The following is a 17123-nucleotide window of genomic DNA, read 5'->3' as shown; positions in this document are numbered from 1 at the left end:
AACACTAGTTCCATAAATTAAGTGGTCCTTTTGAAATCTGATGGTATTTATTTACTCATATTAATTAGAAATTGACACAAGGAATTGTATAGATTATTGCTACCTTCAGACTGCTAGTTAATGGATTACTTTATGCACATGTGTTGAATATTAAGCTTCTCCAATCAGGCATGAGCATGAAGCCAGACATGTACAGAAAGCAAAATTCTTATTACTTTTTTAACCAGGACATAGTGAACTATGGCAGGACAATGAAATTATAATTGGTTCTAATTAGCACTCTTCAAACTGTTGATTTTTTAAAAATTTCATTGTTTTTGTTGTTAACCTGAATCTAAATCACACAGGAAGAAAGGCAAAAGCTATCTTAGGACATAACACAAAGACGACCAAAATTCATGGATAGCTCCTTCAGTTTGAGTGAATATCTCTGAAGCTTATATTTGGGGTGTGTGTGTGTGAGTGTGTGTATGTGTGTGTGTGTGAAGGCTGGGGGTAGGTCGGTGGACGAACTCTGAAATAAAAGTTTATTTTAAATTGCAATATTTTTCTCAAGAAAAAGCATGTCACTGTAACAGCTATGCTCTTTTTGTTATTGTTGTTATCATTTATAGCTACATAGGGAGTGGGGTCATTAACTTGAGGCAAATGTCACAATTTCTGCAAAAGCTTTGAGCTTTCTTACTTTGCTTTGTTTCAAGAATTGCTGGAAATCTCTCTGATTCTAGCTCCAGTTGTCTTCAGTGAAGCCTGCCACACATGTGAGATGAACATGAAACTGATTATCTTCTTTGTACAATGCTAGTCGACATAAAAAAAAATTTAGATATCCATTTCTCTTACATATGTCAAAAATAAAAAAATTACAGTCTTTCAAATGCATGGTCATACTGTGTAACAAATTGAAATCTCTATGAATTTTTTTTTTCGTGTGCTCAGGTTCACCTCTATTTTTAAAATGTGAATTTTTCAATGTCAAAACTTTGCAAAATATCTGAACAGAAATGAAAATTGGAACTGTTCTTTCAGGCTTATTTTCTCTATAATGCCAATAGGCTCTTTAACAACCAATTTTCATCGAGGTATAATAGCATGTTTCACTTTATTTACGTTCGTTTCATACAGAATTTATTACAAACAGTTTCTAATAATGTTGTCTTTGTTTAAGAAATTGTTCATAAATATAATCTCTCACAGCAGGTTTCTTCCAGTTGATCCTTTAACCACAATTTTCCTCTTTCAGTCTCATCTCACAGTTATGTTTTCGTCAAGTTTGCACTAAATCTGCAAAATTACTTGATTTGCGCAAATGCTGAATTGTATTCCAATGTTAGTGTTTTTTTTTTCAAATTAAATATTACACATTTTAATCTAAGTAAAAATACCAAAGAAAACTATAAAAAGTTGTTTTTATGAAAATTGTGAAATGTTAAAGAATACAGTAACTATCAACTATGTCTACTATCCTATTAACTTGCAATAATATGTCTTTCAAGTGATGAACAAGAAAAAATGTTCTTTGTAATATAAATAAAATATGCAATTTCAGAAGAAAGTTCTAAACAAGTTTAAATGTCTTCAGTATTCCTCTTAAGAAACTTGAATTATATAGCATCATTTTTAATAGTAAAAATAATACTATGACTCTTCAATATATTTTAAAGTAAATATTTTCATTCATACACAAGGTGTAAAAAATGCTTATTAAATCAGTTTGGAGAACGAAATACATCTCATTAATAACACCTCATTTTATATGGCTTGAGAGCTTCAAAAGGTTGATAAATTTATTTCGGAAAAAAAATATAGCAACAAGACAAGTTGAAAAGAAGACATCAATTCAAAAACAGATCTAATTTAATTTTCTTGTTTTTATGACCCTGACGACATACTGGCTACAGAAAATATTTCAATTATAATTTATGTACTTCAATAGAATAAGTAGAAAGTAAAAGATTGTTATCAAATGATGATTGCTACTTCTTAGCCTTATTTTTCACTAAAATGCAAACAGATATTTTTCAGGTTACTGTGTCTTGTATTATTATGTGTAGGATCTTAAATGATGCTCAAATTTTCATCTGTTTATGGAAGCATGTTTTGGCACATTCTCTGCATCCTGTATTTTCCAGTTAACTAATTTTTATTCTTCTTTCTTAGTTGTAAATATCAATGAAGCAAATATATATATATATATATATATAGAGAGAGAGAGAGAGAGAGAGAGGTATAACTATTTATAGGATATATATTTTAATTTCTATGAAGTATTTCACTTTTTGCATTTATATAAAAGTTGAATTGTCTTAAAAGAAACTCCCCATTGTCTCTCTACGTGTGTTCTAATGCATTGCCTCATAGCCAATCATAAAATCTGCAGAAGATACCAAATTGAAATTGCTGGGGACAATTGAGTAATGCCACATGGGTTTTGACTCTGGTTTCTGCTGTTTGAAAGTGTCCAGTTTGTAAACAATGTGCTAATCCTGGAGAGAGCAAGCCATTTTCAATTTAACTATATAAAATGCAAATAAAGTCAGGTTATATTTTTCTGTGCAAATAAAAAGGTAAAAAAATAACAACGAGCTATGAGTGCTGCTAATTTTTTGCTTATGTTTTACTTATATTTTGTTTTCTTGACTTCAATGTATTATTGTCTGGGAAACTACATAAACTTCTGAATGTCTCAGTTTCTCTATAAAAATAAAGAAACCACCACCTGCCCTCTCTCTGTCACTCTTGGTTCTTTTTTAAAAATCACAGAAATATTAGAAGAATTAATGAAATCAGTTTTGCAAAAGCACATTCAGCCCTGGGGGAGAAAATGCCCTGAGGAAATATAACATGATAATATCAAAGAAAATGTCTCTCTAACAACAACAGAAAAGCTACAGGTATGTGTATGAGGTGAACAAAGCAACTAGTGCACATGCAAAGAAAACATGTCTTAAGGTATCTAACTTTACTGTCTGCAAACCTGAAGCTCTGGAGGTTCCTCTCTTGATTGCCAGTTAGTGCTAAGGATTATACCACTTCAATAACTGAAATAGCTTAATTGCTATAAATATTCTTTGCCAAAGCTTAACATGAACCTGTTTTTTTTCCAGTTAAACTAGAGCAAAATTTTGTTATGAAGAGGTAGAATAGACATTGTCTTCTGCTTTTGCTATTGGCAGTGGTAACAGATGTTATATGCTGTTTTGTCTTTTCTGTTTAATGATATGTGTGCGCGTGATTTAAATATAAGTTATATGTTTAAATATAACATACGTATCTTAGACGTGTGTAAACCTCAGAAAGTGAATATATCCAAAGCCCGACCTACTAGATTTTCAATCTATTAACTTTTAAACAAGAACTTAACAAAATTCAATATTTCAAAATAAAGTAAATGAAATATAAGACAAGTATATTTATTGAAATTGACAATCTCAATTAGTATGAACATCAAATATACATACCTATAAAATATTGTATAGGAAACATTTAAGATTTATACATATTGATCTAATTAGATATTTTAGTTAACCCAGTCAAGATACAATCTCACACCCTATTCTGTTAAACAAACAAAAAGTAGTGAAAGAGATTTCCCCTTGCCTTCAAAATAAAATATACTACTAATTTTTCATAGCTCCAGAATTTAATAAGTAAACACATATTGTGCATTGTATTACATTTTATAGTTACACTCAGCATATCTCATTTGTAGAGAAGTCTTATTCAAATTTCACGGAGTTCAGTGTGAATGAGAACATAAGAGTACATTACAAAAGTCACAGGGAACCAAGGTGGAATAAAGTTGTGGCTTCAGTATTTCTAAAGAGAGGAGAACAACCCTTTCTAAACAAGTTTATTTGATTTGGGAATTTTCCAAGCTTGCTTAACATGAACTACATTTTAATTCCAGAATAATCAGCCAGAGGGAATGGTTTTATAGTCGACACATAAGGTTTGAAATACTTGGACTTCCTGCAACTACAGGTTCAAATCCCTGTAGTGCTCCATTCTTCGGTGGTGGCTGAGTTAAGTACCACGCACGTGTATACACATGTGTGAGGGGATTTTTTACAGATGAGGCATCCAAAACGAGAGCATTGGTTGCACTGTGTGAGGATCCCAATGCAATTTTCCAAAGAACAGAGTGTGTGGCTCATGAATGCCTGCAGCTTCTGGGAATCTTGCCAAAAACCTAGGGCAACAGAGAGTGTGGCTTTGCTCTAAAGGAGATTAAACTCCCTATTTAAAAGCTCCCCATACTCCACCATTGTGAGGGTTACACGCATTACCTTTTCCATGTTAGATGGTGAGTTAATACACATGCCTAAACGCAATATCTTAATCGTCCTCTCTCCTTGTCTGACAGAGTTGGTAGACTTGCCACTACACACAGCATTCAAGGTTATTGATTTTCAACAGCACACACAAAGGCTATTGTAAGGGAAAATATTACATGCACTGGATGGATAATCATGTAAAAGGCAAAAAGTGGAGTTAGTTTAGTAAGAACATAAAAATAAATATTTTTAGTAAGCTAATGTAATGAGATTAATTTATCTGTGATTCATTTAGTTGCATGTTTTCTAACTACGGCCTGTGACATATCAATATCACTATTTTTCACAAGGATTAGATATGAAAATATGTATAAATAAAAACTTGATACCTAATTTTGAGGTTATCCCCTATTAAACACTAGTTAAAATACATTTACATATATATGAGGAATTAGACCAACAAAAAGTAGGCATCAGATCAACAAAAATACGTCTCTCTAGGTTATCCATCAGCTTACCAATAGCTTATCTATTTAGTGTCAATCAGTATAACCTCTTCCTCTCTCTCTCTATATGTGTGTGTATGTTAAATATATATATATGTGTAATGAATATTTATATAGCCCTTATAGATATTTAGTGGAGAAATTTGTTTTATTTAACAAATCATTTAATAAACCCAATTTATTTTACAATATTTAACCTCTAATATTTTTGAAATTATTCATAAGGATGTGAAATAGGAAATAATGAGTAACAAACAATGTTTCTCCTGCTGTTGTTTTCTTAATAAAATTTTTATTTTTGGGGTTGCTGTTATAATTTAATCATGCTGTGACATTGCAAATGCCTAACATGAAATAAATATGATATAGGCTTCTAACATCAATTTTTTCTTTCTTTCTTTTTTTTTTTTTCTTTTTGAGAGGGAGTTGGGCTTTTGTTGTCCAGGCTGGAATGCAATGGCACGATCTCCACTCACTGCAACCTCTGCCTCTCTGGTTCAAGCGATTCTCCTGCCTCAGCCCCCCTAGTAGCTGGGATTACAGGTGCATGCCATCACACCCAGCTAATTTTTGTCTTTTTAGTATAGACGGGTTTCATCATATTGTCCACGCTAGTCTCGAACTCCTGACCTCAGGTGAACCACTCGCCTCAGCCTCCCAAAGTGCTGGGATTACAGGCATGAGCCACCATGCCCGGCCTCTAATTTTTTATAATTTGTTAATAAATCCACTAAACTATTTACCTGAGAAGTAGTGTAATGACATCTCAGCGCACAGAATTCCTATGAATTGCAGTTGACGTAATGAATGCAAATATTCTCTGAAAAATATAAAGTATTGTGAAAATGTGTTTTTTCCCCTAAACTTGGAACTTGTATTAAAATTAGCAGTTTTTGAAGCAGCCAAAGAAAACAATAAAAAATGACATAAGATAGTGAACATACAAGTATTCCAACTGAATTATTACGTTGTAAAACAAATCATGGTAAATATAGTTAATTTATATTTAGCTTCAGGGGTCTTACTATTGGTGACACAATTTGATTTTCCAGAACGTTAGTTTTGTGATTTTTTAAAATCTGGTTGTGGATATAGACTATTATAACAAGTTTGGGTGTATATATATGTATTTTTTTTGGCGTTGCTGTTATAATTTAATCATGCCGTGATATTGCAAATGTCTAACATGAAATAAATCATGGAATAAATACGATATAGGCTTCTAACACCAATTTTTTCTTTTTTTCTTTCTTTCTTTTTTTTTTTTTTTTTTTTTTTTTTGAGAGGGAGTTCTGCTTTTGTTGTCCAGGCTGGAATGCAATGGCACGATCTCTGCTCACTGCAACCTCTGCCTCCCTGGTTCAAGCGATTCTCCTGCCTCAGCCTCCCCAGTAGCTGAGATTACAAGTATGTGCCATCACACCCAGATAATATATACACACACACACACATATAGTATACATATATATAAAACATACATAAATATATATGTATACATATATATGCGCACACACACACACACATATATATACACTTTTTTTTTTTTTTTTTTAACAGAGTCTCATTCTGTCACCCAGGCTGGAGTGCAGTGACATGATCTTGGCTCACTGCAGCCTCTGCTTCCTGGGTTCAAAAGATTTTCATGTCACAGCATCTGGAGTAGCTGGGATTACAGGCGCACACCACCACACCTGGCTAATTTTTTTAGTATTTTTAGTAGAGACAGGGTTTCTCTATGTTGGCCCAGCTGGCCTCAAACTCGTGGCCTCAAGTGATCTGCCTGCCTTGGTCTTCCAAAGTGCTGGATTACAGGTGTAACCTACCATGCTGGGCCTTAGTATTTTATATTACCATATTTTTTTTTTTTTTGCATGGCTATTTTTTCTTTTCTTTTTGTTTTTAATTTTTTATTATACTTTAAGTTCTAGGGTACATGTACACAACGTGCAGGTTTGTTACATATGTATACATGTGCCATGTTGGTGTGCTACACCCATTAACTCGTCATTTACATTAGGTTTATCTCCTAATGCTATCCCTCCCCCCTCCCCCCACCCCACGACAGGCCCCAGTGTATGATGCTCCCCACCCTGTGTCCAAATGTTCTCATTGTTCAATTCCCACCTATGAGTGAGAACATGGTTTTCTGTTCTTGCGATAGTTTGCTGAGAATGATGGTTTCCAGCTGCATCCATGTCCCTACAAAGGACATGAACTCATCATTTTTATGGCTGCATAGTATTTCATGGTGTATATATGCCACATTTTCTTAATCCAGTCTGGCATTGATGGACATTTGGGTTGGTTCCAAGTCTTTGCTATTGTGAATAGTGCCACAATGAACATACGTGTGCATGTGTCTTTATAGCAGCATGATTTATAATCCTTTGGGTATATATCCAGTAATGGGATGGCTGGGTCAAATGGTATTTCTAGTTGTAGATCCTTGAGGAATCACCACACTGTTTTCCACAATGGCTGAACTAGTTTACAGTCCCACCAATAATGTTTTCCTATTTCTGCACATCCTCTCCAGCACCTGTTGTTTCCTGACTTTTTAATGATCCCCATTCTATCTGGTGTGAGATGGTATCTCATTGTGGTTTTGATTTGCATTTCTCTGATGGCGAGTGATGATGAGCATTTGTTCATGTGTCTGTTGGCGGCATAAAAGTCTTCTTTTGAGAAGTGTCTGTTCATATCCTTTGCCCACTTTTTGATGGGGTTGTTTGTTTTTTTCTTGTAAATTTGTTTGAGTTATTTGTACATTCTGGATATTAGCCCTTTGTCAGATGAATAGATTGCAAACATTTTCTCCCATTCTGTAAGTTGCCTGTTCACTCTGATCGTAGTTTCTTTTGCTGTGCAGAAGCTCTTCAGTTTAATTAGACCTCATTTGTTAATTTTGACTTTTGTTGCCGTTGCTTTTGGTGTCTTAGACATGAAGTCCTTGCCCATGCCTATGTCCTGAATGGCATTGCCTAGGTTTTCTTCTAGGATTTTTATAGTTTTATGTCTAACATTTAAGTCTCTAATCCATCTTGAATTAATTTTTGTATAAGGTGTAAGGAAGGGATCCAGTTTCAGCTTTCTACATATGGCTAGCCAGTTTTCCCAGCACCATTTATTAAACAGGGACTCCTTTCCCCATTTCTTGTTTTTCGGAGGTTTGTCAAAGATCAGATGGTTGTAGACGTGTGGTATTATTTCTGAGGGCTCTGCTCTGTTCCATCGGTCTATATCTCTGTTTTGGTATCAGTACCATGCTGTTTCAGTTACTGTAGCCTTGAGTATAGTTTGAAGTCAGGTAGCATGATGCCTCCAGCTTTGTTCTTTTTGCTTAGGATTGTCTTTGCAATGCACGTTCTTAACTTCAGCAAAGTCTCAGGATACAAAATCAATGTGCAAAAATCACAAGTGTTCTTATACACCAATAATAGACAAACAGAGAGCCAAATAATGAGTGAACTCCCATTCACAACTGCCACAAAAAGAATAAAATACCTAGGAATCCAACTTACAAGGGATGTGAAGGACTTCTTCAAGGAGAACTACAAACCACTGTTCAGTGAAATAAAAGAGGACACAAACAAATGGAAGAACATTCCATGCTCATGGATAGGAAGAATCAATATCGTGAAAATGGCCATACTGCCCAAGGTAATTTATAGATTCAATGACATCTCCATTAAGCTACCAATGACTTTCTTCACAGAATTGGAAAAAAAACATTAACACTTTTTAAAGACTTTCGGTTTGGGGTAGTAGCAAGTTCAAAAGCTCTGAGTGAGACATACAAGTTTTCAGATTTGTTTCGCCAGTTGGTTTTTATACCAAAGGTTTGAAGCTATCACTATGCTACAGGATCCTTAGGTTGTCACTTCGCTAGCCGGAAACCTCTGTGACTGGCATTGCCTCTGCTTGGATTTTATTTGTACCCCCTGGGCTCCTTCAGCCCCTTTGGTCCAGTAGGCTGCGCTCAGTTCGCGCGACCGGCCGGGATCCCACGCCTGCCAAGGGCAAGCCAGACCCACAGCGGCAAAGGGTGTATGAGCAAGTGAACGAACGTGGGGTCCTGCCCTGCCACTGTGCACAGCCAGGCACGCCGCACTGGCTGTGGTGTGGCGGGCTGTGGTGGGCTTTGGTGGGCCCGGCAGCTCCAGAAGCCAGAACAGGCGCTGACTCTGTGTGAAGCTGTGGCTGGACCAGAGGTCCAACAAGCAGCTTCCGGGGCAGGCACCCTCATCTGGACAAGGGGAACGTGATGTTGCTTGAAAGATCAGAGATGCCAGGAACTGCAGAACCCGAGAGCGGGTGTTACAGCGTGTCACAGCCCTGGCTCAGGAAGCCCCAAGCTCTGGCCTCCCAGGAGGGCCATAGCTATTCTCTCCTTCTCGGCACCCTTAACGTGGCAAATGGTTAGGGACAGGGGGGAGTGTTTCAGCCCTATTTGTGTTACCGTCTTACAGTTCTTTTTGTACCTCTGTTTTTTGAAACGGAGTCTCACTCTGTCGCCCAGGCTGGAGTGCAGTGGCAGTGGCGCGATCTCGGCTCACTGCAACCTCCGCCTCCAGTGTTCAAGAGATTCTCCTGCCTCAGCCTCCCGAGTAGCTGGGACTGCAGGCACCCGCCCCCACGCTCGGCTTTTTTTTGGGGGGGGGGGTAATTTTAGTAGAGAGGGGGTTTCACCGTGTTAGTCAGAATGGTCTGGGTCTCCTAACCTCGTGATCCACCCGCCTTGGCCTCCCAAAGTGCTGGGATTACAGACCTGAGCCACTGCGCCCCGCCTGTTAACAGCTCTTTCAGTCCCACCATTCGGTGGGTCCTGCGTTCTTGTCTTGCATCAGGGGAGAGTGAGGTATGCAGAAAACTGGAGGGTGAGCAAGGCGGAGAGGAGCTTCATTAAGCTACAGAACAGCTCACAGGAGACCTAAAGTGGGTAGCTCTTTCCACAGTCAGGTAGTCCGGACATGTGTCTGAGTCTGGCTGAGTCCTGGGATTTTTATGGACTCAGAAGGCAGGAAATACGTGATGATTGATCCATAGGTGGTCATGGGCAACCTGAAGAAGCACCATAACTTCTCACTCCAGGCGGTGGACTCCACCCAGAACTGGCCGTTCAACCCCAGGCTTCAGACTGTCCCTGGCTTGAAGGTGGAGGTTTTACTGGGTACATTCCTTTCTGCCTAGGAACCTGTCTGCCTCCTGTCATCAACATGCTGTCCATGGTGCTCAGGCTGTTCATGCCAAGGGAGGCCTTCTGGCCCTTGAGGAGCTGCCCTCAGCCCTCCTCCCCTCCCCGCGCACTCGTCAGAGCTCGAAGTCCAGAGCGGGTCAAGGTGGCAGGGGGCTTGCATGGCAGCATGCAGGTACTTCTGAGCCTGTAGGGGCCAAGGGCTTCCCAGGACCCCAGGAGCACAGGGATGTCCGGGTCTGAAACCACAGCTGGGCAGCTGCAGCTAGGCCCAGGAGCCTCGGGCTTCCACTTGGCCAACTTAGTAGGGAGCAGGGCTCCCACCTGTTTCTGGCTCCCGCTGACTCCACGGAGGACACAACCCTGGCCATGCCTCCCTCGGGGCAACTGGCATCCTTCAGTGGCTTCTCCAGGTGGGCCACTGTCATCATCAATTATTCACAGATGACATAATTATCTATATGTAAAAAACAAACACATAGAAATAAACTGATTTCTAATAAGAAATGTTACTGAGTTGATTGTATTAAAAATCTTAACATAAATCTCAGTTGCATTTATTTACAGGAGCAAAAACTAAAAAACCTCTGGGACAATATAATTTTCAAATGATGTTACTTGTATCTACCTCAGAAATAAAGTGCCCTGAAGATTATTAGCATGCTTTTTCTGAAGAAAATAAAAATGTTTTGTTGGAAGCATTAAGCAAGACCCAAATAAATGGACACATATGCCAGTGTTATATGGGACGAGTCTATAACCCTTAAATGTCAATACTTCCCAAGCTGATTTATAAATTTGATACACTGAACGTCAAAATCCCTACAGTTTATTTTGTGTATCATATCAATAAGATTCTAAAATTTATAGTAAAGACAAAGTGCCAGAATTTTCTAAGAGATACCTGTGAAGAACAGGAAAAGGGAATTGCATCATCAAATATTATAAATTATTATAGTCTTTTGATAAATAAGACAATAGTATTAGTCTAGGAATTAAGAAAACATCAAGTAGTAGAAAACAAAGTCCAGAAACAATCCACATATACATATATCACAAATTGGGCTTTGTAGGTCTGCGTAAATTGACGAAGTTTTAAATGGATGATGTTGATATAATTTATTATCTATGTGGATTATAAGTGAAGCTGGAACCCTATCTTGTACTAGGCACAAAAATTATTCCAGGTGGATTAAAAACCTTAATATTAAAGGAAAAACAATAAAACTTTTAGAATTCAATACAGATGAATACCTTTATGACCTCAGTTGACAGTAATTTTTTTAAGAATCAAAGAGCAAAAGTAAAATAAATCAGTTTGATATCACTAATGTTTAAAATTATAGTTGTTCAAAATATCATGTATATCATGTACAAAATAAAACAAGTGAGAGCAGAAAATAAATTGCAACATATGTAGCTGACCAAGAAAATGATGAATAAAAGAAAAATGATTATTCAAAGAGAAAGGGGCAAAAGTCCTGAATAGATATATGAAACGTGATCCAACAACACGTTGATATTCTAAAACTGTTAATAAGCAGGGGAATGAAACGTAAGACCAATAAAATACAACTTATCACCAACGATTTACAGAAAATTAAAAAAAATTGACAATAGGAAGTAAGGATGAAGTTGTGGAGAAACTGGAATGTTGTTATACTGTTGAAGAGTTTAAATTAGTAAAATCAGCTAATTTTGAGCAGAATTGATGTCCTATAAAATCTGTTTTTTAGTATTCACCCTAAGAGAAGATATACACCTGGAGACATGTATCAGTATAACCTTGTCAGTATTATTTGTCTTAGCCCCCCAAAAAGAAATCAGTTTTTCTTCAATGGTAGCATATGTAAGTAAATTATGATATATAAGTAAAAGTGAGCAAATGACAAGTATAAACAATAATATGACTGAATCTCAGGAATAACATCGAAGGCACAAAAAGCATGTTGCAGAGAAACATAAGGTTACTTTAATTTATTAGTAGAGTTAAAAATATTTAAAAACGTTTTATTAAGAGGAAAAATAATTTTAGTATAATAATAAATAAAATCAAGAATACAAAAAGAAATTTAAGAAAGAAGTTGCCTCCCTAAGGAAAACAGGATGAGGTAGAAAAAAGTTATGCAAAGGGTTTCAAGGTAATAGAAATATTTTATTTAGAGACGATGGTTGGTGATGAGTATTCTTAGTATTATTCTCCTACATGTTCAATGAATATATGTCAATGCAAATATTCTTTTTGATATTTCAATATTTAATAAATGTCTTGTATAGTACAGAAAAATGACTTATCGAATAGTCATACGTTATTTGTTTTTTACTGAAAACATTTTACTCAGGCTGTCAAAACATTTGTCAGATTGGATCATTTGTACTTGGGCAGCGATTTGGATACATTCTCGGCTTCTTGACTGACATGTGAATGGAAACTGTCACATTGAACTTTCCTGATAATATAAGAGGAAGCTGCACTGTAATACTTATGGTATTAATAGTCAGGATGTTCTTGAAGACAGCATTTATTACATCATTCAGTGAACCCTCATTAGGACCAATGAAAGAAATTTTTCTTAGCACTTTGTTAAAAAAAAAAAAAAAGCAGATAAGAATAATTAACTGTTGAATAAATTTCTCGTGAATTAATGTTGCAGACTTGGAAACAACTTCTGATAGCTGTGTAACCTAGTCTAAATCTTTTCCTTATTTCTTCTAAATAAATGCTGGAAAATAATGTGAAATAAAAGATACTATCTCACATTACACAAAATAACTACTAAATTCTTATTTGGTGGCTTAAAGTTGGCCACAACATAGACTCTATGACGCCATTAATAAGGCCAGAAGAAATAAGGAATGTTCACATAAAGCATGTAGACATGTTTATTATGGAAAATAAGATATAAAGAAATAAAATACTTAAAGATCTTCAGGTAAAAACAAATTTTTTAAAACTCTATATCCCTCGATATTTTAAAAATGGAATTGAGAGCTGTCTATTCAAATTGGCTTCAAATTTTTACTGGAGTCTTAATTCACATTTTAAAAAGTCAAACAAATTTTAAAAACATTTTTGAAACTAACTCGATGACTTAAGCCATACAAATGCATCAACATATTTGTGCAGGGAGGCATAGCCAACTTTGTGGTGTTTGGTATCATGCAGATGGTGGCTTTCAGTATGAGCCTTTGCTTTCCTTCAGCAGTGATTAGGGAAGTGTATACACTCCTCCTGGCTCAGTTCTGAAATAAGCTGTCAGACAAGGACCCCGATATCCATTATTGTGGTAAAGAAAGGTAGCACTGAACTTTACATACAAAGATAGATCATCATTACCATTTCACCAGTAATAGGTCATGACAAAGTTTTGCCAGATCTCAGAATCAGTGCTATCATTGGGTCTTAGTGCACAATGTCCTGTGCATTTTCATAATGTGTTAGAGAAAAAGCTGTTGTGCAGTGTTTTCAGTGATACTGTTTTCTCTCTGTCTCTGTTTCTCTGTCTCTGTCTCTCTCTCCTGATTTGCTTTCTTTGCATTTTTTCTTTATCTTTTCTTTCATTTTTTAATGTCTTTTCTGCTGGTGATTTTAACTGTTGTAATTCAATATATTTATAAGTATCATGTCCTCATTCATACCAAAAGTTGTTTTCTAGCATTTTTATGTCTACTAATGAGTCACACCAACTAATAATTGGTATGTTCTAGAAATCTTTTTCAGCCTTGGGGATTTTCATAGTTGATTCTGGTCACATTATCTTAATCTTTGGCCATAATTTTAAAATCTGTATTCCAGATAGTATTATACAAAATAAGTCCATTTTAATTAAACTGTATGGAAATAGTAGAATAGATTCAAGACTGACTCTTATCAGATGGCTCTAAAAGCTTTAGAAATTATCAGAGTGCTTCCAATAGGATATATTTTTTTGACCAGTCTCAAGCTGTACCCAGCTTTGTTTTCATACTCTCTCTGGAGTCATTATACCAGTCAGACAATTAAAGGTATATATGTATGTGGATGTGTATTTATATATATACACACACATATATATGTATATGTGTATATGTACACATATATGTGCATATATATGGGTGTGTATATATACATATATGTGTATATCTATCTATCTATATATAAAGGGTATATATATAATTTATTTACTCATTCCTTCAGGCTCAGTAATAAAGTCAAGATTTTTTTAATAAATAACCTTGCATTTGGGGTTCAACTCATTTTTATTTATTCATTCTTTATGTATTGAGAATGTTTTATATCTTAGAATTTCTTCTATGTTTCATGAATATATTGGTTGGAAAAAAAATGTTGACTCCATTGAGCTTACATTTCACTGGGAGAAAAAAATAATTGCTTTCCATGTGCCAAGCACTAAGCATTTTACATGCAATAACCCACTGCATTCTCGAATCAACCGCAGGTGTCACATAGTATTATCTCCATTTATTTACCCAATAACTGTTGCTTGCCTTTTACATGTCACACACAGTCACTACTCTTATTTTGCTTACAGCACAGTGGAAGGGATACATATTAATACGACTTACAATAAAAATATAGAATGTTTGTGGTATTTAACTTAAACAGGGACGGTTTTCCTGAAGAAGTTATGATTGAGGTGAAAGCTGAATAAGTATTAAGAGCTAAGCAGACAATTAGAGGTTATTCTAAGCATTCCCACAGAGGGCCTTAGTGTATGTGAGGGCTCTTTTCCTCAGATACTGACCCTTCAGAACAAAGTATACCATTTCATGGTCAGTGGTTATTTCATGTTTTCTTCAAAATAAAGCAGAATAAAGTATAGGATAGTATCAAGTTTTGTTTAATATAAAGCCTTGCTTAGTTAATAAATGATGCAGAGTAAGATAACTTGGAAACAGATTTATTGTTACAAGAAAATATTTGGTTTGGGCACATGCAAACAACCCAAGCATTTGTTTCAGTTGAAAACATGTGTTTCAGCAGAATATTTGGCTTTCATATTTGTATGTGAATTTTCGAATTGGTTTCCAATTGTAGCGAAGTTAGCATTTGGTTGGTGACAGTTAGGATAGCCAAATGCTTCTGCACATGTTTATGGAGTCCTGGGGGCTCTCCTAAGGTTCAGGGCCTCTTACTGTGTTTTCACTGGTTTTCTGATGGAAGATTTGTCATGTAGTTGTAAATTAGAATTACCCAGACTTTCATTTAAACACAAACAAAAATTTAGAGAAACTCAGCAAAAGTGAAAAATAGCCTCCACACCCTTAATAAAAATATTTATGCTTTCCTGATTCTTAAACATTCAAGAGACACAATACATGTTTAATTATATCTGTATTTATTTGCCGTTCACAAAAGTGTTTTTTTAAACAGTCCATAAACCTAGACCTTAGAAATAAGGTCAAGTATGGCAAACTGGAGTTTAACATTTGTTCAGGTTAATAGTAGGATAGTTGTATGTAAAACCTCCTCATTTCTCCTTATGTTTATAATATAGAAAAGTCAAGTTTCGGCTAATTGAAGAGAAATCTAGAGTAAAATACTGCAAAGTTATGGAAAGTTCCAGGCTGCCTCTCATATCTGTTCACTCATTTTCCTTTGTATATGAATGCCCAGTGATACACAACATCTTCCAGCCCCCTCGTGGCTAGATGTGGCCATATGATTCAGTTATCACCAAAAAAGACAGAAAAAGAAGTGCAAAACTTCCATCTGGTTAACTTTATAAAATTTATTGTCCCGAAATTCTTGCCTGTCTTTTCCTCTATCTACAAACTGAATATGGATGTAAAACCAATCTAGGATAAACAATGAAGCCAAGAACAATGTCATAAGCCTTAGAATGACAGTAAAGTGAATTGTTTCATGACAGAGAAATCACCTGTTTTAGTAAAGCTGTTGCATTTTGGGGCCTGCTTTTTATAACAATCTAGCTCTTACATGAACTATTATGATAAATACTATACCAACCAGGTTATCAAGTTGGTAATTTTGTAATAATGGGAGCTGTTTCCTATATCGATAATAAAGACTATTTTTAAAGTGTAAGACAATATCTGAATGTATAAAAATATTACTTATATCAGTCAGTCCCTACTGTTTAGGTAACTAAATCTCAGTACATGTATGTGTGTATCTGTGTGTGCATGCAATACCATAAATATAGAAATACACAAAATTGTACCCAAGATTTCTTACACAATGTAAAACTTTTAGTTTGTAGTATAACTAAAATAAAAATAAATTTGCCAAAAATTATTATCATATATGAACCATTTTTGCCGGAATATTGAAATAAAATAAGATACATTATAAAATTTGATTAAGGAAACTTATTAAAACCAAAATTAATAAAGAAATAAATATTTTATCTTAAATAGAACCTAGAATTTGACAGATTATATCCTCAAGGATAAATTACTTTCCACAGCAGGGAGCATAGAGTGAAAATAAAAATGCACTGAAAAATGCAGTGTTTTCTGTAGTAAATGCCACAAATTATAGAGAATGTCAACAGACAAGCAATCTAAGGCAATCCAGTTATAAATACCCAATATATTCTGAAGCTAAATAATGAACATTTAAAAATAACTGAAAAACATATTTCAAGCCAGTTTCTTATATTATATCAGAATATGGTTCTGCTGTGTGTTAATTTTTATAGATATATTGAAAGGACATATTAATTTTATGACTCAATGCAAAAACATTTAGATAATACAATATCTACATTAATTAATATACCTGCAATTAAACAGAGATGAAACTCCTATCTGAAAATGCCTATTATGAAAAATAAAACAAAACAAAAGTCCACTTAAACAAAACGCAGGTACATTCTGGTCTCTCTGGCCAACAAAACAGGAAAAGGAGTAAGTTGATAGAGATCTAATGGGAAATTCAATGTCTAGTAGCTGTATTGGCGACATCTGCCCTCTGTCCCTGGCCTCACACCTGCGACAATGGGACTGACTGCTCAGTGGCAGCAGCAGAATCTGGGTGGGCCAGCTCACATTCTCCCCTGGGTCCTCCAGCAGAGGCAATCCAATGTGCCTGTTGTTCCCACCCAAACCATGTCCCACATTTGTTAGCGGCAGATGGGCTTCTCCATTTGCCCTGGAAGTGCCAACAGGCCTGGTGTTTTT

The sequence above is a fragment of the Theropithecus gelada genome, chromosome 4, assembly GCF_003255815.1.
Source record: "Theropithecus gelada isolate Dixy chromosome 4, Tgel_1.0, whole genome shotgun sequence".
In the NCBI taxonomy this organism is placed as follows: Eukaryota; Metazoa; Chordata; class Mammalia; order Primates; family Cercopithecidae; genus Theropithecus; species Theropithecus gelada.
Note: the sequence above shows the minus strand (reverse complement) of the source record.